This window comes from Carassius gibelio, chromosome B2 (genome assembly GCF_023724105.1).
Source record: "Carassius gibelio isolate Cgi1373 ecotype wild population from Czech Republic chromosome B2, carGib1.2-hapl.c, whole genome shotgun sequence".
NCBI classification, from domain to species: Eukaryota; Metazoa; Chordata; class Actinopteri; order Cypriniformes; family Cyprinidae; genus Carassius; species Carassius gibelio.
This window is the reverse complement of record NC_068397.1, coordinates 4,458,409-4,484,993: the sequence shown is the minus strand read 5'-3', so window position 1 is coordinate 4,484,993 and position 26,585 is coordinate 4,458,409. Positions and strand designations below refer to the sequence as shown.

General features: G+C 36.6%; 1 long non-coding RNA gene across 1 annotated transcript; it reads right to left on the bottom strand.

The window, feature by feature from the left end:
- Positions 1 to 13,700: 13,700 nt before the first annotated feature.
- LOC127950912 (uncharacterized) lies at positions 13,701 to 26,078 on the bottom strand. Its single transcript, XR_008152558.1, has 4 exons — positions 25,895 to 26,078; positions 25,443 to 25,535; positions 15,722 to 15,830; positions 13,701 to 15,033 (listed from the first exon to the last, which is right to left on the bottom strand). It is a non-coding gene; the product is annotated as an uncharacterized LOC127950912 (long non-coding RNA).
- Between the last annotated feature and the right edge of the window lie 507 nt (positions 26,079 to 26,585).

Here is a 26,585-nt window from a genome sequence, read left to right as displayed (position 1 = left end):
ATCTGCTTTTGCATGTATCAATATTATTAATTTGTTTAGGGGAAACTCAAGAGGATCAATTATAAAATGAAAGTCATGACAGATTTTCAATAAGCAAAAATAATGAGACTCGCCTGAAATGTCACACATTGCTGATTTCACAAGAATCCTCAGTTCTCAAACATTTAAGGTTGTTATTGCTTAATGACAATGCTGTTCACCAGATAGAAACATCTGTATATCATCTCACGTTTCTCTACAGAGAAAACACAGACAGCCACGTGGAATAACACAAAAGATTGTGATGAACAGTGTCTTTTGGGGATGGAACTGTGTAAATGAAATATATATATACATATATAAAATAATCTGGAACAATGCCAAACAGCTAAAAAGGAGGCCCTATTTGCAACTGGTGTTAGTTCATGTAAAAAAAAAAAGTAAAAATAAAAAATGAAAAAACATTTATTAACCTGCATGCCATTTCAAATGAAAAGAGTAGAAAAGAGAAAATGTGAATACTGGTTTCTTTACTCTGCCATGAACTGTATTTCAAGTTATTGAAGCTTCAAAAATAATAAAAACCTCAAGGGCCATTCACACAGAATACGTTTTTGTGTTTAAAAATGTGAGACAGAGGGCAGTAGATGCCTGCAATGATGAAAAAGACTTGAGGCACATTACAGTTAGAGAGAATAGAGCACCTCTTACTATTCCAGTCTTCAGAAGACATACAAGACATACAGACCATGATGATTTTTTTAAAGCAAAATAAATAAATAAAATAAATAAATAAATTATATATATATATATATATATATATATATATATATATATATATATATATATATATATATATATATATATATATATATATATATATATGGCTGATCGTCGGCATGGAGCCTGAACCTCAATCAGGGTCTGACCAAGTGTGTGAGCCAGCAACATCATATGTTCCTGAGGAAGTTTTGGTGGAGATCGAGGGCTTGGAGGGAAGACCCACCCACACTCCCACCACTGAGGGTGCACTGCAACTGTCACTGGACAATACTATGAGGAACTTATGGACATTTTCCAGATGGATTTAATAGATTGGTTTGGGGAGGCATCACCCAATTCACCTGTGTCTCCGCTGGTTCCGCCCAGCCCAAGTCCTTCTGTGTTTCCTTCCAGCCTCCCTCTCCCGACTCCTCTCAAACCAGACAGTTCCTCAACCCTATTTTTGCTGGTGCCTGTTAGCCCCTCAGCTCACCCTCAGTCAGCACCATGACTGGGTGCTATTATTCACATCAGGACTTCCAGTCTCTAGCTCCGCCTTGGTGTGAGGATTCCCTGTCTCCGCCTCCAGCCTCAGAGCCCTGGATTCACCCTCGGTCCTTCGACCCATCGGCTCCGTCTTGACACTTAGCTCCCTCGTCTCCACCATGGCACGTCATCCCACCAGCTCCACCGGGCTCCATCGTCCCTCTGGCTCCGCATCGTCACTCCATCCCTAAGGCTCTGTCAGGCTCCTCCTTCCCTCCCGCTCCACCTCCATCCTCAGTCGCTTTGGTCTTCCGCAGTGGTCTTCTGGAGCCTTCTCCTCGGTTGCCTGTGCCTTCAGCGCCATCTTGGCCCTCTGGATCCTCCGTGTCACCCTGGCTCTCCATCTGCTTAGCTCCATCCTGGGCTCCTCATCCATCGATGCAGTCACTGTCAGTTGGCCTCCTGGTGTTGTCTGCTCTTGCTACATCATGGCTCCTCCCGCTGTCGACTCCACCATGGGTCACCATCCTGACTGTCCTTTGGAGCTCCATCTGGCTCCTCCTGCTCTGGGCTCCTCCCTCCATCCACTCCACCCTGGCACTATGGTCTATGCTCCCTCTCCATTGCCTGCCCCACGCCTGCCTCCTCAACCCCCAATCTCCCTCTGCTGGACTATTTTTGTCTGTGTGGGACGCACTGTTCCGGGAGGGGGTGAACTGTCACAGTTATGGACTTCTGTTCTTACGGAGTTTCCTTATTTGGTCACATCCCTTTTTTTGTTTAGTTAATTAATTAGTCCCACACCTGTTTCTGTTTCCCATTGATTATGTTCTCAGTATTTAAAAATCGGTGTTCTCCGTTTTTGCTTTGTCTGCTATTGATGTTCCATCATTTGGATTTGTGTTTGGATGTGCCCTTTTTTCTCCTGTGGATCATAAAATAACTATTTAGATATTTCCTTTTGTTGTGTGCTTGTTTTCCACACCAACATGCCGTTACAATGATCTGGCAGCATATTATGTGACCGATGATAAATACAATATTGCATGATAATGTTTAAATGATCACATACATTTTAATGAAGTGTAGTATTGTTAAAATGTAGTTTTTGAAATGGCAAGTGAATTTAAACTGCACTTAATTATAATTGTATCAAATTATATATAATATTCTTGGTACAAATAATCTTAGAATCCTTACATGAAAAGAGAGAGAGATCATTTAACCTTTATCATGTGATATTTACTTGGTTTACCATGGGGCACACACTAATCTATAATAGAAAATGGGGGCACATAATTTTTATTTAAATCCTATGTATCCATGTGATGCTTGGTGTGAGGAACAGATCCAAATTTAAACCATTCATCGAAATCAATTTGTATCTCCTTCCTCTGTAGCTATAGTAACAATTAAAACATTTGCCACAACAAGTTTTACAGCAGCGATATCGAACGCTCATTTGCTCTCGCCAGTTTCGTCATAGATTGCGACATGCCGTGTTTATGGTGATGCGTGTTTTGAATGAGAAACGCACTTTGACGCAGTAAATCGGGATAGTATTTTCAGAGTTTAACAACATAAATTATGCCCTGCTCCTCGCACTACTATTATATTCTGCCAGAGAGGACTCCTACTGCAATGTATCGTCCTTTGGATTACTATGGTACTGCTCTTTGACACATGATTAAGTTACATGTGTCTGTCTGTTACGTTTCTCTTATAGACTGTATACTTTATACACTCACTCTTTATTGGTCAATTTGTTCTTTATACAAATAAATAGAAAAATCAATGCAATACATTTTTCTATTGCACAGTTACATGATTTGTGGGTTTTAAGTTTGATTTTCTATTCTATGTTTAATATACTGTATTAGCATAGTTTGTGAGTACATTCCCCCACAGCAAGCAGTTTCAGCTCAGATCCGGCCCACATCTGGCCTGCGTGAAATCCATGTGGCCAGATGTGGGCCGGATCTGGGCCAACACTATGTTGCTGTCTTGGACCAAAGCATGTTACAAAATCAATAATGGCGATTATAGTAATACACAATGCAAAAATATGAAATATTAAGATTCTGTATTGCCAGACAGCAACATACTGTTGGCTGAGTTTAGGCCCACATCTGGCCTGTGTGAAATTCATGCGTCCAGATTTGGGCCGGATCTGGGCCAAAACTGCTTGCTGTGTGGGTTGGGTCTGGGCTATACAAGGCTAAGGTGTGGCTCAGATTTGGGGATTCTGGTTTACTTAAGGATGAGAATTGGCACCAATAATAAAATCTGTTTTGGCCCATTTCAGGGCCAGTTAAGGGTGATTAACTGGCTGAGATTCGGGCCGGTAATGGCCAACTTCTGGCCCATGTCTTTAATCCAGTTCTGGGCTACTTCAGGGCTGTCATTCTTTGCGGCACTTGGGCCGAGGGAAAAGTGATTTTTTTGGCCTGGATCTGGGCAAGAAAACATTTGCTATGTGGGATAATGTAGCATAATCAATATTCATGAGGGAGACTTATAACCTACATAGATTTATTGTCACAATCACGGTGTGTGGGAACAGGCAGGACTACGAAGAATTCCAATAATCACTTTAATAATCTACAATAGGTAATCGAGACACAGGAGCACACACACACACCAGGTAACATTTGCAATACTTGACAAAAAAAAGAACTGAACAGGCTTGGCTTTAAGTACAGACACAAATGAGGATAATTAATTGAACTCAGGTGAACAGAATGACACAATCAGACATGAGGAGAAATTAAGGTCACACTAAGCACATGGGGAATGAAAACACAAGACAGTTCTGTGGTGTGACAGTTTGCCCCCCTCCCAGAAGGTGCATCCTCGCAACAGAGGGTGGGATGGAGGGGGACTTAGGAGGAGGACAATAGAGTGGATGTGGGATGGTGACAGGGAAAGGTAAAGGGCTGGCAGCCAGACAATAATGGTGGAGGTTCCAGTGGAGGACAGATTCCCAGGAAGAGGATGACTAACAGATTCCAGGGAGGTGACGATGGAGAGAGGAGCCAGGGAGACAACAGGAGGGAACTGGAGCAGGAGGAGGAATCTGGTGGGGCCCAGGCCACAGCCATCATGGCGGGACATGGTGGAGCCGACGGAGTGAGGAGCCTTGGTGAAGGAAGGGCTGACAATTCCAGGGGGCCGTCCGATGGTGGCAGAGCAGGTGGTGGAGGATCTGGAGGGCCAAGGTGGAGCAGATGGTCCGGCGACTGAGGCAGAGACAAGTATCCAGAAGGCTGCAGTGGATTTGGAGTGACAGAGGACTGAGGTGGAGCTGGAGGGCAGGAAGAGCCTGACAGAGCCTGAGAGATAGGATGAGGCAGAACCAGAGGAGTGGAGTCTAGAGGCAGCGGATGGTCAATGTCTGATCAAGACGGAGCCGGAGGGACGATGGAGCCTGGTGGAGCTGGCGGACTTACGGGCCATGGTGGAGATGAGGGAGCTAGGAGCCATGGTGGAGCTGCTGGGTTGCAGGACTGAGGTTGAGTCTAGGCCTTGGAGGCTGAAGTTGGAGTCAAGGGATCTTCAAGGCTTGACATCAATATAGCTGGAGATAGGCAGACCAGCGGAGAGCCCACACCACAGATGGTGAGACTGACAGGATCCGGTGGAGAGGGTGTTGAGGAAGGGAACAGGTCCATGAGAGGAGGCGGGAGAGGGCTGTTGGGTGGGTTGTTTCTCCAGGGCGATCATCAGCTCTGTTGTTCCTGATAACGATGGCTCAGTGACCGCGGCTGGCTCTGGCTCTCCATCTGCAACTTTGAGTTGTAGACATTTAGTTCGGTCTGGTTGATTCATTGTAGACTCCACTTTTTATCACTCTTTGTAGTCTAACCTGTCTGTAGAGGCTCTTTTGTCTTAACAGACAGTATAATTTTCCATAAAAGCAAGCTTGGAATTTTAAGGGCTTTCTTCTCTCTGCAGTTATAAAGAGATCAAGTTGGACTCCATTAACACAGACATTTATTTGATGAGTCTGTTCACCTGTCTTGACGTTTCTATTCCAGAATAGTATAAAAAGCACTTAAAAAAGAGAGAAAAGCAATGTTCAAGTTTACACACCACTGTGCAGGAAATGCAGTCTAATACTAACATATTTGGTTTGGATTGGCATTATGACTTTGATAATCACTAAGACTAATGTAATCTTGTAATAAAAAAATAAAATAAAATAAAAACTCATTTAGAGATTTATTAGGGAAAATGCAGTATATTTTATATTCTATGTTTATTTCAAAATGATTAGAATTGTTGATTGGTACGGTACTAGAGAGAAACTGATTAGATCATTGTTATAATTTGTTGGTAATAGCCTTGTTCATAGGAGTCAGAGTGTGACTTTTTATAGACCAAAAGACATGCACACACAAAGCTTAAAACCCAGTGCAAAAATAAAACACTTTCTATAATTGTTATATGTGATGGCCGTGTCAGAGAGGCCAATTATGTCTCTAAGCATAGATTCATAGGAGCATACCCTGAGCAAAGCATTAGTCACCTAAAAGTAGTTTATCACTGTGGAATTCAGAACACTGTGTGACGCACTAGTCATCAAAGTGATGCATTAGTCAGCAAAGTTCACTGCGGAAATCAGATAAAAAAGCATGCCAAAGTTTCGTGGTGTGACGTAATGATAAAACCAGAGCTGGTATTCAAAGGCTTCTAGGTTTGAATACAGTAGAAATATTCCATTTGATGGCTGTTATATTTGTTCATGAATGCTTATGGTTGACAGGACATATTTATGTCACTCTCATAGAAACTATACTTTTTGCCTTCAAAAGGGTGTTGTTACAGCATCTACTAGCATGGGGCTGATGGGACTGTACTAACAAATAAAACTATTGGCACTTTTTTTATGCATCCTCCTAACCAGGGTTATGTTTCCTCAAAAGCAACTATATGGTCACAAGTTTCATTGTTACCAATAGAGCTCAATGGAAGTAGTTAGTGCCTATAGTTAGCTAACGATGCTTTTGGGATACGCACCCCAGTTTGACATTGCAACACTTTGTCAATAAGTGGTTTGGGGCAGGACTACCTGTCTGAATCAATAGCAAATGATTGTCCAAGAAACTTGTGCTAAAACTTTATATAATTCAATTTGGTGACTGTAGTGGCACAGAAAACACAAACTTTACAATAAAGTTTAGTTTGAAAACTGCGAGCTAACATACTTCTACAGTATTTATTTATCTAGGTTAATGTCAACATTTTAATTAATAATGCACTGTATGTACTGCCACATAAAAGGAAGCTGCTTTTTAATCATAAAGGCATTGCTTGCCTATAAAATTATCCCTTAAGGTTCCCATTTTATCTCCAGCATATGGCACAGCAGAAGGTAAATCCTCCCTTTGCTTCTCACTGAACCTGTTTCCATGCATAATCTGCAAAAGCAAATCAGCAAAGGGTCAATGTTTCCTGTTTCCATGCATAATCTGCAAAAGCAAATCAGCAAAGGGTCAATGAAAAAAGGGGGGATTTCACATTCAGTATCTACATCCTCCAGAAGGAGAACTGCTCTCTCACAAGCTGGTTTTTACTGCCATCTCTTTTAGTGTAAAAGAACAAGATCTATCAAAATTGGTGTAGTCCCAGACCAATGTAGCAGAATGGAGATCAGTAGCCTTCCCAAATTAATTATTCCTTTGGGTACCATCCTTCAGAAGCTTCTTAACAGATCATTAAGGTCTATAGCTTGCATTAAGATTGTACTAAGATTGTCCTCCAGCCTGCTTTACTCCGTCAAGCTCAGTCAGAGCTTTAGCTTTCATTGCCTCTTGGGTTTCCTGGCAAGAAGTTCCTGCCAGCTCCACTGCTTCATCCAGATCCAGAGGCGGATGTTCTTGAACTGTCTTGGGGTCCTTCATGCCAGCAGTCAAGCATTCTGCTTAGATCGGCTTATTACAGTAATACTCATTTATTACAGTAATACTCATTTCATTTATCAGTGAAACGTGACTTTATTAGTTCAATGAAATGTAGAAGTGAGCTCAAATGGCATGGTTTCTTCAGCAAGTGTGCTTTTATCTCACATTTGCGCACTGTCTGTTGGTTTAGGGTAGGATTTAGAGTTTGTTTAACGTGATTTAGCGTCAATCACCAGATCTTTCAATTCCAAAATGCTGTGATACAACAACCATTGCATCTATTACAGATCAAAATTGACGTTTTAGCGCAACTCACCAGACATTTCAAAGTGTTCCAAAAGTACAAAAAGAAACATAATATAATTTTGTTGAAATGTCACCATATGCATGTTTTTCCAATGACCCTGTTGGCTACAAGTGAAAGCAACTAATCAACTTTAAATTGGTATAAATCATCATTTTGATTAAATCAATGCTAGGGTTAAACATAAGAGTTAAACAGAGTCATCTCTTTTCAGTAAGCTATTTTGTCCTCCTTGCACTGTTCATTCCCCTAATTTTCAAATATATGAATGTTTACAAGAAATATGTGAAAAGAAAATGTGTTTATCTATTTTCTCTCTGCATGCATGTCAAATAACTAATGTAGAAAACATATGACTTTGATATTTTGAAAATAAGCTTAACAAAACCCAGTTGATCCCCAGTGCACACTTTATTTTATTAGAAAGTGAATTCTTAAGTGAACCAGTAGAATCAGGAAGATGAGCCATTCATGCCTATTGGTGTTCCTAAACAATAACAGGGAGACAACTTTCATATCAAAACCATGATAGTTGACTTGCAGAGTAGATGTTGAACATAAAAGAAGTAGGACCATGTTTTCAGATTTAAAATCTGTGCCTTTAGCTGCAGGCCATGAAAATACTTGAATGTGTGGAGGATCGCTGTGTCCCCCTCCTCTCGTTTTGTCTCACTAACCTCAGGTTGTTTCCCCAGTTGGACTGTCCTCATTTAGAGATTATAACTGCAGCTAGAATGCATTAAAATCCCTTAATGACTTCATACAATCATTACATTGTCTCTTTGTTGTTGTTTTTTTTTCAATCTGAGATCAGTGAGCTATCAAATACACAACTATACTAATGAGACAGTCAAAACGGCTTTATTTAGATAATAATATCTTGTATGTAATGATCTTGTAATCCCTCAAGGTGACAGCAGAAATGCACTGATGATATCTTGACTGTTAGTGAAAGTTGTTTATGTGGTAATAATGTGAGATGGTCTATTGCAAATAATAAAATCCATTAACAGACTGAATATGATTTCATGCTAGAAATGCCTTAACTGATGTGATCCAAGCTCTTGATAATATGATCCTATTAAGATGAAATTAAATATTCATTAGGGCAGCAGAAGTATCCCCTCACAGCAAGAAGGTCCCCGGCTGAGGAGGCCTTTCTTTGGGGAGTTTACATGTTTTCCCAGTAAATGCATGGCTTTACATATCCTCTCACAATCAACATGCAGCGGAGGTGAATTGTAGACACTGAACTGTCCATAGTTATGAGTGTGTGTTAGCCCTGTGAAGAACTGGCTGTACATTCAGGGTGTTTCTCTACTTACAGCCTGAGATCCCAACATCCCTGCAAACCTACATAAGACGAGTGGTTTGGTAAATAGATGGATGGTTAATAATCTTTTCAATGCAACAAGACTTATTGCGCTTTTCACTGTTGTTCACAGGTAAATGTTACTGCAAACATGCAACAGTTTGAAACATCTGTGCTGCTTTAATGACAAACATTCACTTTATTCATTCACATTATTTTTGATAAATGTACACATTCAATATACTTGAGTGATATGACCAAATTCCTATTCTTATTTTTATTTTAAAGTAACGGTATGTATGATGATATAGATATTTTTGCTTTAAATAAGATCTTCATTATACAGGTGCTGGTCATATAATTAGAATATCATCAAAAAGTTTATTTATTTCACTAATTCCTTTCATAAAGTGAAACTTGTTTATTATATTCATTCGTTACACACAGACTGATATATTTCAAATGCTTATTTCTTTCATCCCTGCATTCCTGGGTCTGGTATAATCGCATCTTCCTCTTCACAATACCCCAAAGATTTTCTATGGGGTTAAGGTCAAGCGGGTTTGCTGGCCAATTAAGAACAGGGATACCATGGTCCTTAAACCAGGTACTGCTTGGACACAGAGCTCTGTGAACAGCCAGCCTCTTTTGCAATGACCTTTTATGTCTTGCCCTCCTTGTGCAAGGTGTCAATGGTTGTCTTTTGGACACTGTCAAGTCAGCAGTCTTCCCCATGATTGTGTAGCCTACAGAACTAGACTGAGAGACCATTTAAAGGCTTTGCAGGTGTTTTGAGTTAATTAGCTGATTAGAGTGTGACACCAGGTGTCTTCAATGTTGAACCTTTTCACAATATTCTAATTTTCTGAGATACTGAATTTGGGATTTTCCTTAGTTGTCAGTTATAATAATTAAAATGAAAATAAATATACATTTGAAATATATCAGTCTGTGTGTAATGAATGAATATAATATACATATATATATATATATATATATATATATATATATATATATATATATATATATATATATATATATGAGTGGATCCACAGCAGCTTCGGCGGCTGCGCTCTATTGCTATGAAGTGTTCTCATTGGTTTGTTGGTGATTTGGGGGGGAATGTATTACTGTTTAAATCTAAAAACTAACATTACAACTACATTTAGTGAGCTTGAAATGTAAACTATTGTAAATGGGTTTCAGAGTTTTTGTTGACCCTGGAACAACATTTTACTCCAAAAATATATTCTTCACCATATCCCTACACCTAAACCTAACCTTAACCATGAGTAGCTAATCCCTAAAATCAGAGGAAATGATAGATGAATGACGCTGATGTACAAGCACCAAAGAGTGATTTTAAGCATAAACTTCACAAAAACAAAATATATAAACTGGTTCTTCAAATCTGATTGGTTAATCACAATGTTGTTCCAGGAACATGTCTCACATGGTAAAATCAGGTTCTGCGCCAGATCTCATTTACCAAAAATCACAAATTTCCAGTTAAAATTTCAACAAGCAAAGCAAAAATCTGAAAACATATATTGTTACATTCCTGTCATAGAAAAGCTTGTTTTCAGCTTGTTTTTCAGCATAAGTATAATTCAGGCAGAGGCAGCATCTTGTCTTTGCTAAATCAAAGATCACTGGATTCCATGAGATGTTACATTTCCTCTAATCCATCATTCTCTTTGCTTTAAAATATTTTAAATAAGTTTTTGTAAAGTTATGGATCAAAAGCCTGTGTGTTTGATCCTCAAAGACAAACATAAAGGAGAACAAACTATTTCATAGGGACTGTGATTATGTATATCTTTGTGTTGTTGAATGAAATGCAAAGTGCTTCCAAAAGATGAAAGACATGAAGCTCATGAGAAATTCTGATACCACAGATTTATCCATATCAGGGTTTGTAGCACTATACTACACTGCACTGTCAAGAGACTATGTCTCTTACTGTCAGAGGAAGATGCAATGGAGAAGTCAGCAACCTGCCAAGACGACCGAGACAAAAAGCAATGTCTCTGCATAAATATATTTGTTATGGAATTAACAATACCTTACATTTCAATAAAATTATTCACACATGTGCTCTTAAATATACATCTTATGGTTCGCACAAAACTATTTTTTAGTCACAAATGTGAGTGAAATGCTATTTCATAGTTTAGGCTTTTGTAGATTGTAGATTTCACTTTAATTTGTAGCAGATAAACGTGGATAAATTACATAAAAGTTTTAGATAAACAGAATAAAGCAATACTGTGCTAGGGATGTTAAAACACAAAGTGTTACAACCACACCTGTTCCCCTTTTTTTGAGATACTGAATTTTTTATTTTCCTAAGCTGTAAGAAAAAACAAACAAATAAACTATTGAAATGTTTTTTTTTTTGTATGCAATGAATCTAGAATATAAGAAAGTTAGCTTTTTTTAAATACATTACTAAAAATAAAGACCTTTTCCATGATATTCATTTTTTTTAGATGCACCTGTATATTTGATATATTTTACTGCTTTTCTTAGGTTGAGTGTGTGGTTTGTCATGTATTTGTGGTTTTGCCTTGGGAACTATATATATATATATTTTATCATTGGATATAAAAAAAAACTTTTTTTGACACACTTGCTGTTCCACCTGTCAAGGCTGGTGTTCCTACCAGAGCTTATTTTAGGACTGTGACAAGACTTTTCAAAGGTCCTTTCCCTCTGCTCTCTGATTCTGGATTCTCTTCTCCATGTACAAGCTGAGCAGGAGACACTTGTGAGTTTGTGGCATAGCTGAGGTTTTGTCTGTGGAAGTGCTGCTGCCTTTGGGTTCTTTGGGAAATTCCTACATATAGCACAGCTTCAGAAGCTGCACTTATCAGTGTCCATATTATTTGGTGTAGAGTTATAATATTTTATTTTCTCTATTATTTTATTTCATAACAAGTCCACTAATGCAACAGCAGAGCAGAAAATGTGCACTGTTTATAATTAATGTCTATTTAAACTTGAGGTCATACGTTTCACTGTAAAAAAAAAGAAAGATTTTCAAAGTCAGCTAAACAGATTATTAGACTGTTTTATAATAAAATACTATTTCAGTCTTACTACTTTAATATTTATATATACTATTAAATATGTTACTTGCTAATTCTTTGTAATTCTTTGTACTTTTTTGTAATGTGCATACATACAGTGTGCAAAATGTTAATAAGAGTGATCATAAAAAATCATGTTTTTTTTATTTAGTACTGCCCTGAATAAGCTGTTTCAAATGACAGATGTTTACACATAATCTACAAGACAAAATAATGACTGAAGTTTTGTTCAAATGTGCATTTGACTTCTTATACTGTGTCTTACCTGAATGATCCACAGCTGTTCTTAAAAAAAACAAAAAAACACTCACAGTACTGCAGAGACATTGCTCATCTAGTCTTCTGCATATTTGAACTGTTTCCAATGCATTCAGAGGCAGGGGTGTAAACTATTCAACAGGGTAATCACTGTAAATTGTTCATATTTTCTGCTTTTGTATATCTTGTTTCTGAAGGCCAGAACTATTCATATTTAAATCATTTATTTTGTTATACTTTGTTTTGTGACTTTTGATGAAATGTTAATTTCATTTCATTTGAGATGTAGTATTATTATTTGCATTAGGTATATCTAGCATTAGGGAATTGAAAATCCATATCAGTCCATGCTTGGATGCATGATGAAATGTTTCAAATATAGACTTTTCCAACCTATTTTTCATTCAGTAAATGTCTTTTTATCTTTCTAGCCTTCACTGTTTCCTGTCCATTCATTATCGCGTGTATTGTGTTCTTTCAGGAGTCTCAGAATTAGATGGAGACATGTGATGCTTTGCTCCAGAGCCATCATTAGACCAAGGTTACCTTGCTCTGTAGGCCATGAGTTTTCAGGTGTTAGTTGTTCCGAGCTCTTGAAAGATGACTAAGCTTCTCATCCCTAAGCTTTGCTGATTTAGCACTAGTGTGAAGACACACACACACACACACACACACACACACACACACAGTTGTTTAAATGGATCAGTCATATGGTTTATTGCAAGAGTCTGTGCCCCTCCAACATGAAAATAAGAGTAGCTACATAAGGTCAGTAGAGTGCTAGAAGTATTCTTCCTTGTCTCCAGTGGGTATAGAAGGTTTCTGCCAAGATTTCACCTGGTAGATAGAAAAACAAATATAATTAATATGAAAATCATGATATTTGCACAGCAGAAGATCATTCGTTTGCCTTATTTACCGTTTCCACTCTGTAATATAGCTCCTTTCATATGTTTAGAGTATGGATTTATATTTAGATATTATAAAGTCACTACTATTATTTCTTTATTATTATGTTTAGGTCAAAGTTCAGCATTTTTTGTTTTGAAGCATGAAGTAGCAAAAGTTTTTAACTCAGATCCACTTGAATCACCCAAATATACTATTTTGAGTTCAAAACAGCAATTTTCAGTGAAAGGTGGCTAGTTTGTATCCTTTGTTTACAATCTTCTCATTTTCTCTCAAATTTAAATCACACTTCAATTCACAAACATGTGGTGTTTCTTTTTCTTTAGATTTTCTTTTTTTCTCTTTAAATGTTTATTGATTTCATGACTCACAATGAAAAAATAAAAATAGGATCAGCTTACCAATTTTTGTTAGTTCACTTGGACATTGCTGACCTCATTTTAATGCATTCTTTTTTCTTTTCCCAGATTTCTTTTCTGTGCTGTATACACACACACACACACACACACACACACACACACACACACACATATATATATATATATATTCATTATATTGTTAGCCTGAATGCACTGTAAGTCGCTTTGGATAAAAGTGTCTGCTAAATTTAATTTAAATTTAATGTAATTTTTAAATGTAAATTTTAATTTTAATATTTACAAAATATAATATTCTGTAAAATTTTTTTTTGCTGAAGACTGTTCATTTTCATCTCCTGTTCACTATAATTCAATCCAGAATTGTCTCACAGCTGAAAGGTTTGTTTGAGCTGCATCCTCTACTGTACAGATGTGAATCTACATTTCCTTCAGTCTGAGGATTATTCATTTAACTTCTTGTGTCAAATGGCTTTTACATTTGCCAAAAATAGAACTTTCTTTTATCAAATACAAACATGTAAGCCCAGACCAGTAAAGTAACACATACCTGTACTAACACCATTAGTTACTTTTTTAGAGAGTTATGCAATATTGTAAAGCGTAATTTTTAAAAGTAACTTTTCCCAACACTGTCTATCAGATACTTTGATTTGAGTTTAAATACAGTTGCAATGTACAGTGTAGTACTATCAGCTTGTTTTATTGTATGCTTTTTTGAGGTTTAAAGTTGAAGGTGACTTAATGGCACATTGTCCTATGTATGAAATGGTATGTACCACAATTCCTTTGGGCTCAGGCGCACACACACTCATTGGGGTTAGGTGAGAAGAGATGTACGAGGCATTCATCTCTACACCTTTGCACCCGTCCTGAATCTGTCATTGCTTTAAATCAATTCATCCAGAGTTCCCAGACCCAACAGCTTGGTATTAGTTGCAGAGGAGGTCACAGAAGGGTCAGACTCTTTTTGGCAGTGACAGTCAGGCCAGAGTAACACAGGAGTTATTCAGAAGGTGACTAGATTGAAGTATACAAACTTAATCAAATAATTGTTTCCAAACAATATTAACAGAATAAGGTTCCATGTAAAGCAATAATGTGGCAACCTTCAAATCCTTTAGTCTAGAAAAATGTGTTGAGCAAAGATTAAACCCTTGTCAACATCGTCACTGATCCGATCTGCGGTTCATGAGTGCATTGATGTAGTGTATCAGATTTATTCCTGCTTAAATTTCCATGCTCTCTTACACCAGTGTCTTTCACTGATCAATTTACAGTGTTATGTCTCCTGAGCTAAACTGAGAATTTCAGATCTGAGCAAAATATGATCATATTCAAAAGCAGGTCTATCTTGTATTTTGATTATTTAGCTCTGCCTCTTTTATAACTTCAGGTCAAATTTATTAGTCAGAAAGTGAGATTTTAGATAATTAGTTGCTCCATATAAAGTTCGTAAATCTAAATTGAATTCAGCACTATGCTTTAAAGGGTTAGTTCACCCAAAAATCAAAATTATGTCATTAATAACTCACCCTCATGTCGTTCCAAACCAGTAAGACCTCCATTTATCTTTGGAACACAGTTTAAGATATTTTAGATTTAGTCCAAGAGCTCTCAATCCCTCCATTGAAGCTGTGTGTACGGTACACTGTCCATGTCCAGAAAGGTAAGAAAAACACATTCACAACACAAATCGAAAATACATTTTGGTCCAAAAATAGCAAAAACTACGACTTTATTCAGCATTGTCTTCTCAGAAATAAAGTCAGTGTGTGGTTTATAATAAGTGAAGTTGGAAATACTCTTTTTGGAGTTATTTACTGACACTGGCAAATGTTGGGTTTTTACTTTCAACCAAAATTTGACATTTGAGCAACAATTGAGTCCACCCCCAAGGTCCAATGGAAAGTTTCCCACTTAAATATTAATTAGAATGTTAGGGTATAATGTTCTAAAAATGTTATCAATAAACATTTTTAGAATGTTTTTAGAAAATATTATCCTACATTTTAGCAGAACATTCTGGGAACTAAAATAAAACTTACAGCTGACAACATTCCCAGAACATATAATGTTTTTGGGACATTCTTAGAACAATAACATTAGTTAGTACGTCAATAATGCATTAGTGCTTTAACATAGAGCACATTTAAGGCTGGGTCATATGAAGATAAAAATTATTACACAAGGAACTGTTTGAAGTTAAAAATGCCTTTCTTGCATTCATGAACTATTCCTTTAAGTTAGTTGAAGATGCCTCATTTATTTATATTTGCAATGCTGACAAATACATGAAAATGATTAACGTATGTTGTTATCTCACTGAAGGCTGTTACCTTGAAGTAATCCTGATGCTGCCTTCTTACCCCATTTCTTTATCTTCCCTTTTTTGCACATTCTGATGTATTGTTGCAGGCTGGGTTTCCATGTGCATGACTCTGTTCTCTATTGTTCACAAAAAGAAGAATAAAAGATATGTTAGTGGGGTTTCAATGGCCATGAGAGCTTTGCATAAAGAAAATTAAGAAAAATTTCAAAAAGCTAAAGTTTTAATTCAAGAGTAGCACACAGAATTCGACTATCAAAGACAAATACAAGTAAAACATTCAAAAGCCATATCCAGTAATTACATAAACTATAAAGAGCGACAATATGCCATTTACTGCATGCAGTCTGGTTTAATATTAAATATTTGTTATTAATAAAATATACATAGTTTTTAAAAAGTACATATTTAAATATTGAAGAAATTTTTAAAGATAAATGTACTTTGCCATGGTATAACAGTAATACCCACTCTCTCAAGAAAGAAAAGTCTTGAGCGCAAATGGAGAAAAACTAACTTGGAAGTTTTTATAATTGCATGGAAAAACAGTATGTCCAGCTCTAAAAACTGCCAGGGCTGAGAATATCCACAAACTCATTGAAAATAACCAAAACAATCCAAGGTTTTTATTTAGCACAGTGGCTAGAGTAACAAATAACCAGATATCACCCGATTTAGATATTCCATCAACATTTAATAATAATGACTTGAATGTTGTATTTGAATTTCTTCACTGATAAAATAGATAACATAAGAAATACAATAACAAATGTAGATTCTACAGTGTCTAATACTTCAGTTTCATCCATCGCACCCAAAGATAAACTGCAGTGCAACAACATGTTTCTTAGATCCTGTACCAGCTAAATTAAAGTTGTTACCTGTAGTCTAAAAAACACTTCTCAATATTATTAACTCGTCATTATCTTTAGGTCACGTCCCAAAACCATTCAAGCTAGTAACTCTTATTAAGAAACCACAACTAGATCCTAGTGAACTGGCAAATTATAGGCCCATTTCAAATCTTCTATTTATGTCTACAATTTTAGAAAAATTTGCATCTGCTCAATTGTGCTCTTCTGCAAAAAAATGATTTGTATGAAGAATTTCAGGTCAGGTCAGGTTTAAGGCCCCACCTTAGCACAGAAACTGTACTTGTTAAAATTACAAATTACTTGCTTCTTGCATCAGATCAAGGCTGCATCTCATTACTAGTTTTACTTGATCTTAGTGCTGCATTCGACACCATAGATTATGACATACTCATAGATCGATTACAAAACTATACAGGTATTCATGGCCAGGCTTTAAGATGGTTTAGATCCTACCTGTCCAATCACTACTATTTTGTTTATTTAAATGGGGAGTCATCACGTTTATCAACAGTAAAATATGGAGTGCCACAAGGATCTGTTTTAGGTCCTCTGCTATTTTCAATATACATGTTGCCTCTTGGTAATATTATTAGAAAATATGGGATTAGTTTCCTAACCCTAACTATTTATCTCAACGAGACCAGATGAAACTTCTAAATTATCTAAGCTAACAGAGTGTGTTAAAAATGTAAAAGATTGGATGACCAATATTTTTCTCCTATTAATTTGGATAAGCCAGAGATATTACTTATTGGACCAAAAAACAGTACACAGAATCTCGTAGATTGCAGTTTTCAACTAGGCGATGTACTGTAACTTCCTCTACAGTCAAAAATCTGTTGCAAAAACAGCATTGTTCCATCTTAGAAGCATTGCCAAGCTATGAAACATGTTATCTGTTTCTGATGCAGAAAAGCTAGTTCATGCATTTATGATTGTGCTGCATCTTCAGTAAACAAGCTACAGGTAGTCCAAAATGCAGCGGCTAGAGTCCTTACCAGGTCAAGAAAATATGATCATATTACCCCAATTTTACAGTCTCTGCACTGGCTGCCTATTAAGTTCAGTATGAGTTACAAAATAATTAGCTCCTGCGTACCTATCTTGTCTTATACCACACTTCAAACCATCACGCTCCCTAAGGACACAAAACGCTGGACTTTTGGTAGTTCCTGGGTCAGCAAAGTCCACTAAAGGAGGTAGCACCTTCTCTCATTTGGTTCCCACTCTGGAATAGCCTTCCTGATAATGTTCAGGGTTCAGACACACTCTTTCTGTTTAAATCTAGATTAAAAACACATCTCTTTCGCCAAGCATTCAAATAATGCATCTGATACTTTGTGACTGCATTCATATCTGATCAAATGTGCATTATTATTCTTTAGCTTGGGTTAAACTAATTGGTTGGAACAGCAGCTATGCTAAATATGTCTCTATCAAGCTCCAGTCTGGATCCAGAACACCTGACAAGAGATGATGCTGACCCCTCAGAGGACCTCAGATGATGCTAAACCTGAAACAACATACAGAACTAACAAATATTGCTACAAGTGTGATTGCATCATATAATAATTGCTGTTAATTGTGTTCATCGTCTGGTTGACTACGTATTGTATTAATTTTTCTTTAAATTTCTGTCATATGCACATAAACTGACAGTCACCACTGATAAGCTACTACTAAATATTGTAGAAACTTAATTTTCTGTAAAGTTGCTTTGCAATGATTTGTATCATAAAAAGTGCTATACAAATATACTTGAATTCAACTGAATATATAATACATAATACATAATATAACATATTTCACAGGTGATAAACAATATATAAGACGAAACAAGAGTAAGTTAATTCATCTACATTCATACACTGCCCTTCTTGAGTTGAGACCAGCCATGACTCTCATGTTGTTATCATATTGGGCCATCATTGGGGTTATGGTGGAGACACATGTGTGACAGGCAACCTCTGAGTGTGTGTTAAATATGTATGGCCAGACACAGCACATGGGATCAGGCTAATGTGACTAGCTGAGCTTATCTATAATGAATCACCGCCATTCTAATGTTGTGCTACACACTGCAGGAATTTAGTCAAAGTTGTGTTTTTCTGCACCTGCTGTCACAATGACAGCCATGACGAGTCATGAACTCACCATTCTTAAGCTGATGGGGAGAACGTTTTTAAGCTTTTAGTAATGTTTGCTAATGCAAGCATGAACATTATATATATATATATATATATATACATAAATAACGTTTAGTTCAAAGTTATTCAAAAAGCTTATGCTAAGTGTAATAATACTGAGGATACAGTGAGGATCCATCATTCAGTGCGTTTATTGATTGAAGATAATTTGAAAAATGATTGACGAAAAACATACTTGAAAAACAAAATAGCCTCAGCGGTTTTCACATGTCGTTACTGGGATCCAATTAAGAGCAGAAAATGTTAATTCGAGCACACATGCAATTTGTGCAGATGGTCTATTAGCTCTTGTTGAATATAATTTCTTCTCATTAAGTAGGTTTCATGACAGAGATAGATACAACTGTTATATGAACAATTCTTCCAGCACAGTAATTTTAAAAAGTAATATCCAAAACAGTTGTGATCAGAGTTTTTCTGATGCTCTTCCTTATTTATTTATTTAACGATTTAAAGGGAATAATGGAAACTAAATAAAATAACAAATTTATTTTACAGAAATGTATTCATTCATTCGTTCCTTTTTCATTAATTCCTTTTATTTATAAAGCAGTTTACAACTGCACCTGCAGACCAAAGTGCTGTACAATCAACATACAGCTACATACAATACATAAAACACAATCAAAATATAAACACAGATGTCAGGGATATTCCAATTTTGTCACCACACACAATATCACAATCACCGGCAGTTTTCAGCAGCAAATTTTTATTTTATTTCCCAGAATGTTCTGCTAAAAGGTAGGATCAGTGTTAGCTTTAGTTGGGCAATTTGACACTTTATAGCAGTGATCCTCAAATCTGGCTCGCGAGATCCAGTTTCCTGCAGAGTTTAGCTCCGACTCTAATTAAACACACCTGCCTGTGATTTTCTAAAGATCCCTAAAGACACTGATTAGCAAACTCATGCATGTTTGATTAGGGTTAGAGCTAAACTTCGCAGGAAAGTGGATCTCGCGAGCCAGATTTGAGGATCACTGCTTTATAGTGTTTTTCTTTAGATGCTGTAGCTATGTTTGTCATGGCAGAAACAGCAAGAAAACATGTGAATCGATAATGCTAGTTGCTTGCTGGTAATTAAGATGTCATGTAAAAGCCTGTTTATCTGATTTCATATAATTTAATATATGGTCCTAGTTGCACGCTAGTTATTATAGCATCTTAGTGGTTTAACAGACAAAATTTGAGATTGTTTCAAGGACTGAAAAAAAAACTGGTTTGTCACACAAACGTCAAGAATCTCCATGTTTGGGGAATGTCTAGTTGTTGTCAACCTATGTGATTTCTGTTTTATCCTTTTTACTACAAACAGATTAAACGTCTAATCCAGGTTCATGTATTCTCAATGATGATTCTAACTCCTGTATAAATGAATTATAGAAGAGAATGTTGCTGGTTTTACAACTGCAAAGACAGTAATACAAAACTGGTTTACTCTGCACATGTGTCCAAAAACATTTTGGATTCATAGCCTCCTTAAGATAGTAACCAGTGAATGTACAACAGCATGAATTAACAAGGCTAAACCCAGTACCACTGATGCATGGCAATGTTTAAATGGCTTCCCTTTCCCTGTTTGTCTGTATCGATCTTTTTTTTTAAATCTAAAGACAATAAAAAAATTGATGACAAAAAAAAGCATCATTGTATAAATTTCAATGATGCTGACATGCTTCATGCTGTAATGTATTCTGGGTGCATCATGCAAAACTCATCTATGACTCCCAGAATGCATTGCAGCATGAAGAATGTCACCATTGTTAAGATTCATAAACTGACTCTTGATGTCTGTGTGTGTCTAGGCTTTCAGTAGTTTAAAGTGATTTGTCAACAATGTAATTTAAAAAGTACAAAGTGTACAAATCTTGAACGTGAGCACATAACTAACATCACCTGATCAAATTAATCACTCACTGTTTTTGCCGTAACAAACAATGACAGCAACCAAATAAACGCTAGTTTTGAAAAGTTTGAGTCAAACTGCTTAAGTACTGATCACCATAACGGTGAGGTCAAACCAAACTATTATTTTCAATAAACCAACATCTAAACCTCTGTTAATGTCAATAAGACCTTTTATAAATATATTTCAGAAATAAAATCAATATGGTTTATAAGTGAAGTTGGTACTGCTGTTTTTGGAGTTATTTATGCCAGAGCTTGACATCAAAAAAGGTAGGGTTTTCACTTTCAACCAAAATGTGACAATAAATTAGAATGTTGTGGAAAAGTTCATTTCAGTAATTCAACTCAAATTGTGAAACTTGTGTATTAAATAAATGCAGTGCACACACACTGAAGTAATTTAAGTCTTTGGTTCTTTTAATTTTGATCATTTTGGCTCACAAAAAACCCACAAATTCACTCAACAAATTAGAATACTTCATAAGACCAAAAAAAAAAAAAAACATTGTTGGCATTCTGGAAAGTATGTTCATTTACTGTACATGTACTCAATACTTGGTAGGGGCTCCTTTTGCTTTAATTACTGCCTTAACTCAGTGTGGCATCAGTTTGTGGCACTGCTGAGGTGGTCTGGAAGCCCAAGTTTCTTTGACAGTGGCCTTCAGCTCATCTGCATTTTTTGGTCTCTTCTTTCTCATTTTCCTCTTGACATTAACCCATAGATTCTCTATTGGGTTCTGGTCTGGTGAGTTTACTGGTCAGTCATGCACACTAACACCATGGTCATTTAACCAATTTTTGGTGCTTTTGGCAGTGTAGGCAGGTGCCAAATCCTGCTAGAAAATGAAATCAGCATCTTCAAAAAGCTGGACAGCAGAAGGAAGCATGAAGTGCTCCAAAATGCCTTGGTAAACTGGTGCAGTGACTTTGGTTTTCAAAAAACACAATGGACCAACACCAGCAGATCTCCACCCTTCCTCCAGACTCTAGGACCTTGAATTCCAAATGAAATACAAAACTTGCTCTCATCTGAAAAGAGGACTTTGCACTTGGCAACAGTCCATTTCTTCTTCTTCTTAGCCCAAGTAAGATGCCTCTGACGTTTTCTGTGGTTCAGCAAATTCCTTGACATATCTGTGTGTGGTGGCTCTTGATGCCTTGACCCCAGCCTCAGTCCATTCCTTGTGGATTTAGGCAGTCCATGGATTTAGGCAGTTCACTCAAATTCTTGAATCCATTTTGCTTGACAATCCTCATAAGGCTCCGGTTCTCTTGGTTGGTTGTGCATCTTTTTCTTCCACACTTTTTCCTTCCACTCAACTTTCTGTTAACATGCTTACATACAGCACTCTGTGAACAGCCAGCTTCTTTGGCAATGAATGTTTATGGCTTACCCTCCTTATGAAGGTGTCAATGATTGTTTTCTGGACAACTGCCAGATCAGCAGTCTTCCCCATGATTGTGTGCATTGAAATTATTTAATACACAAGTTTCACAATTTGAGTTGAATTATTGAAATTAACTTTTCCACAGCATTCTAATTTACTGAGATGCACCTGTAAGTCCACATCTAGTGTGAGGAGAAGCTCAAGCTTTATTAGAATGTTGGAGGATAATGCTTTAACAATATTGTCAATAAAAATTTTTAGAATGTTTTTAGAGAATGTTATATTACCTTTACCTTTTCTGGGAACTAAAATAAAACTTACAGCTGAAAACATTCCCAGAACATGAACAATTTCTTCTGGGAAGCTGCTTTAAAATGACGCATCTACTTTTGAAAAATAATACATTTTCATATTTCGGATTGTTTCAGTATTATTGTTCGAGTCTTAATAAATGCAACAGCTTTTCTGCAAAAATGTGTAGAAGTATTAAGGCACTCCTCTAATATTTCAGGCATATTTCACTCTGTTTACCTCCAGAGTGTGTAAATTCCTCTGAACTCAAGTGCACTGGGTGAACTGGAGGTTTCAGATCAGATCCATGCAGCTCCTACATTTTCCTGTCTATAGAGTTAATTTACATTTTGAATGTTAGTTACAGATTATGTTGTACAAGAAAGGAGAAAACTTACCCTGCAGCTGACCTTCATGCCAATTACTGAACAAAGATTAATAGTCTATGAAATCCAATAATATTTTCTGCTCCTCAACTCTAAAAATGACCCTTTTCCTATAATAATAATTATATGTAATAAATACAAATGATAACAGGTTATAAAGAGTTTAACATGTTTGATCATCCAGTCTTGGACTGTGTAAGAATGAAGGGCCTTATTTCATCTGGAGATCACACAGAGAGACAGGGACCACTGGGGTAACTGGGTCTTAACTGAATTTAGTGAGAATTTAGTGACCAGAACCCACTTACCCTGTATATTCACACTTAGCTTGAGAGCTGTGTTAAATTAATATAGTTCCTTAATGAAAAATACTTTCATTTGCAGCTGAATGCACACTCAGATATAATGAACTGTGAGACATTCCTCATTACCAACTTATAACTAACTGTATCTGTCGATTATTCAGGAATATGTGTTGCATTGAGTCATGACAGAATGACTGTACATACTAGTAGCAAACTTTCAAAGTTGACAGCATTAAAGCACAGACAATGTGAAGTGTGGTTTATCATAATGAAGGGTAATTATGATTACTATTTGCACTGTTTATTTTGTAATCTGTTGATGAACAATAGTTTGGAGCCCCTAAGGGGACATGGTGATGGAAACAATGAGAGGTGGGAGGAAATGGTGCTTCAGAATGGAACAAAAGCAGGATCCAGGTGCAGTCACATAAAAACATTAAACTAATAACACATAGGATTAGGGAATTCAAATTTAACTGGCCACACTACACAACATATCCATATAGGACGCCACCAGAGACCTGAAGAAAACACTGGGGTATATACACACAAGTTAACCAGGGGTTAACAAGGGACAGGTAAAGGTGATTAGTTAGCATGGTAACAAACAAGGGTAGCTATGGCTGACATTATTATTGGGAGTCCACACAGTGTTTTTTGAATAAATGTCAATATAGGAGAGGCTTCACTACACTGTATAAACAGCTTTGAGAAAACATTCAAATTGTTTGCCATTAAACAATAGTTTTGGATTGAACTATTTTTAGAGTTTTTACTGAAAATAGCTTTGGTAAAATAATTGACAAAGGTGTTAGTAAAACGTTTGTATTCTTTTATCAAATTGAATATGATACAGATGCATGAGGTTCATGTGGTTCAAACTGAAACATCTATTGCAAATAATACGGTTTCCGACAATGAAAAGGTTATCTATATAAATGCAAAAAAGTTCACAGTGATCAGATCTTTTTCCAGCAGTACCAATCAACTGTACCAGAACAAAAAATATTGTGTATAAATATATGATGCTATCCCAGTGCTATCTGCACCTGCTTGGACTTTTCAAAATGACCTGCAGTTATACAGTGTAAATGAGAAAAAAATGTAAAGTTACCTAAAAAAAATTAAATAATAATCTCACGAACTGCATGAAATGAATTGGAAATTGGATGCTTTGCTTTTCATTTGTTTCAGCAAAATAGTCAGTCGATATCCAGACAACAATCTGCTTAGTTCTGGACAATTTTTCATATGCAGCCTGAAAAAAAGTGAAATTAATTGATTTTTATACTCAGTGCTTGATGGACTCTTTCAGCCCGGTTTGGTTTAAGATGAGACATGCTGTAAGTAAAGAGCTGTTTGCTCTTCTGTTTGCATTACTAAAGTGATTGCGGCTGCTGAAGGAGAAAAAGTCATACATAAAATCCAGTTAATGGATCATTAATGCAATGCATATTTTCCATTTTGTAAGAAGAAAGGCTGGAGTCGAATTCCTTTTTATGGGCTGAATAAATATTGTCATCTCGATCTGATTTAGGAAGGGATGTCATTAAAGTGTTTAATATTTCATATTATTGTAGGTTTAGTGTGATGCTAATGTGATGAGGCTACAAAGGTGTTTGATTGCTCTTGACTATGCCACTCCAATTTTACTTGGGTAGGAGATCCCCAATCACTCAAGGGTTTCCCCGCTCGGCTATCCAATCAAATGAATAAGCTTAAGGCCAAACTGCTATGAGAATTAAAACATCACTTTTATTAAATACATGGATTCTGGTCTCATTTGATTTCCTTCACAAGCTAACCACATTTAGTAATACAGGATGTCAGTACACTAGATTATGTTGGGTAACAATACCTCAAAAAGAAAATACACAAAAAAATAAATACAATAAACCCCCAAAGAAATTACAAACTTTCTGCACCGCACACTACGTGCACAAAAACACACTCAAACTCGTTCCACACCACACTGGTGTAGAAATCTAAATGAGTATCTTCCCCTCATAGTTACTCTATTAAGAGCTGTTGAAACTGACTTAGCTTGAAGTTCACAAAATAAACCATAAAGAAAATACAACGGATTAATTCTGGGCCAACAAACAAACAAAATCACAAATAAATAGAAAACTGATTACAATACCATAACCCTATAAAGAAACAAAAAGACACAAAGGTAGGGAAAAACAGTGGTCATTTGCACTGGATGGATCGAATTCTATAAAGGAAAAAACAATAAGGCAAAAACACATTCTTATTAAAACATACAAGTATTATCTCTAAACATAACATTAGGCCCGTACATCTATTACAAAGTCAATCAATGTTAAAATATGCTAGCTATTCCAGAATTATATGAATAATTAGATACCTTATTTCAGACGCCACAGGAAGTACAACCGTCGTTAATATCCACTGCTCATCTCGTTCAGCAGCCAATATGAGGGCCTTTAAGAAAACTTCTCTAAAAAGTATTTATTAGTTTTAATACATACAAAAAGGTATTTCACCGCTCATTTCGGACAATAAAACAACCTGCTTTGAAAAAGGGAAAACCCTCACGTGCAGTGTACTGCAATGGTAACCCAGTGTCCACCACTCATCCAGTCAAACCTTCTCAGCATTAAGATATTTAGAACACACGTCTAAACAAACCAACTACATAAACACAATGAATTGATCAAACACCCCATGCCCAATTAAAACAACACTAACACCCAAAATCGCTGGCTCTTGGTCAACACGTCAAACCAATCACAAAACATCACAAGTGAGCATTTAAACACTATTCTTAAGACCATAACCTCTCTTAAATAAACCTACCAGAGCTTGTTCTTCCAGCGACCGACCATGCCAAACAATTCAAACACTGCAGCCATTCCAACCAACAGGAAGTGACATATTTAAAGGGAACTTACACCCTATACTGATACCCTCAGCAGCGCCCTCTACTGACCTGGCTACACTAAGATGAAGACAGTGTGCAATAATGCCGTCCTAACTTTTGCAGTGGTCACATTAATAATGAATACAGACGGCACACATGGAGACAGTTCTATGCATTTAATAGGCATGAAAGATATATGTACAATAAATTCTGCACACAATTCGAATTTGTTTACTAAATCAGTCTGCAAAAAAACAAACAAACAAACAAAAAACATATACTGCATTATGTAGAGTTACTGGAAAGTCAGTTGAATTATGAATTCTGCTGAACTTACAAATGACATTATTTCAATCAAGACCACTTCCGTCAAGTATATTTAATGACAAATATAATTGCATACAGTTAGTGTTGGCGGTATGGTTATGTTCTGGGCAACCCTCCACACGCCTGTGCTTGGACAGAGCGGGGAAAGCAGCAAGACAAACCCCCAAAACAACCATATGCCAAAACTCCCCAACACAACTGATGCAATTTGAATGGCCAGCAATGAGAAATGTTGCTTGATTCTATATTTATGGGGGAAGCATCACCCATAAATAAACCCAAACTCGGAGAGAAGCATTC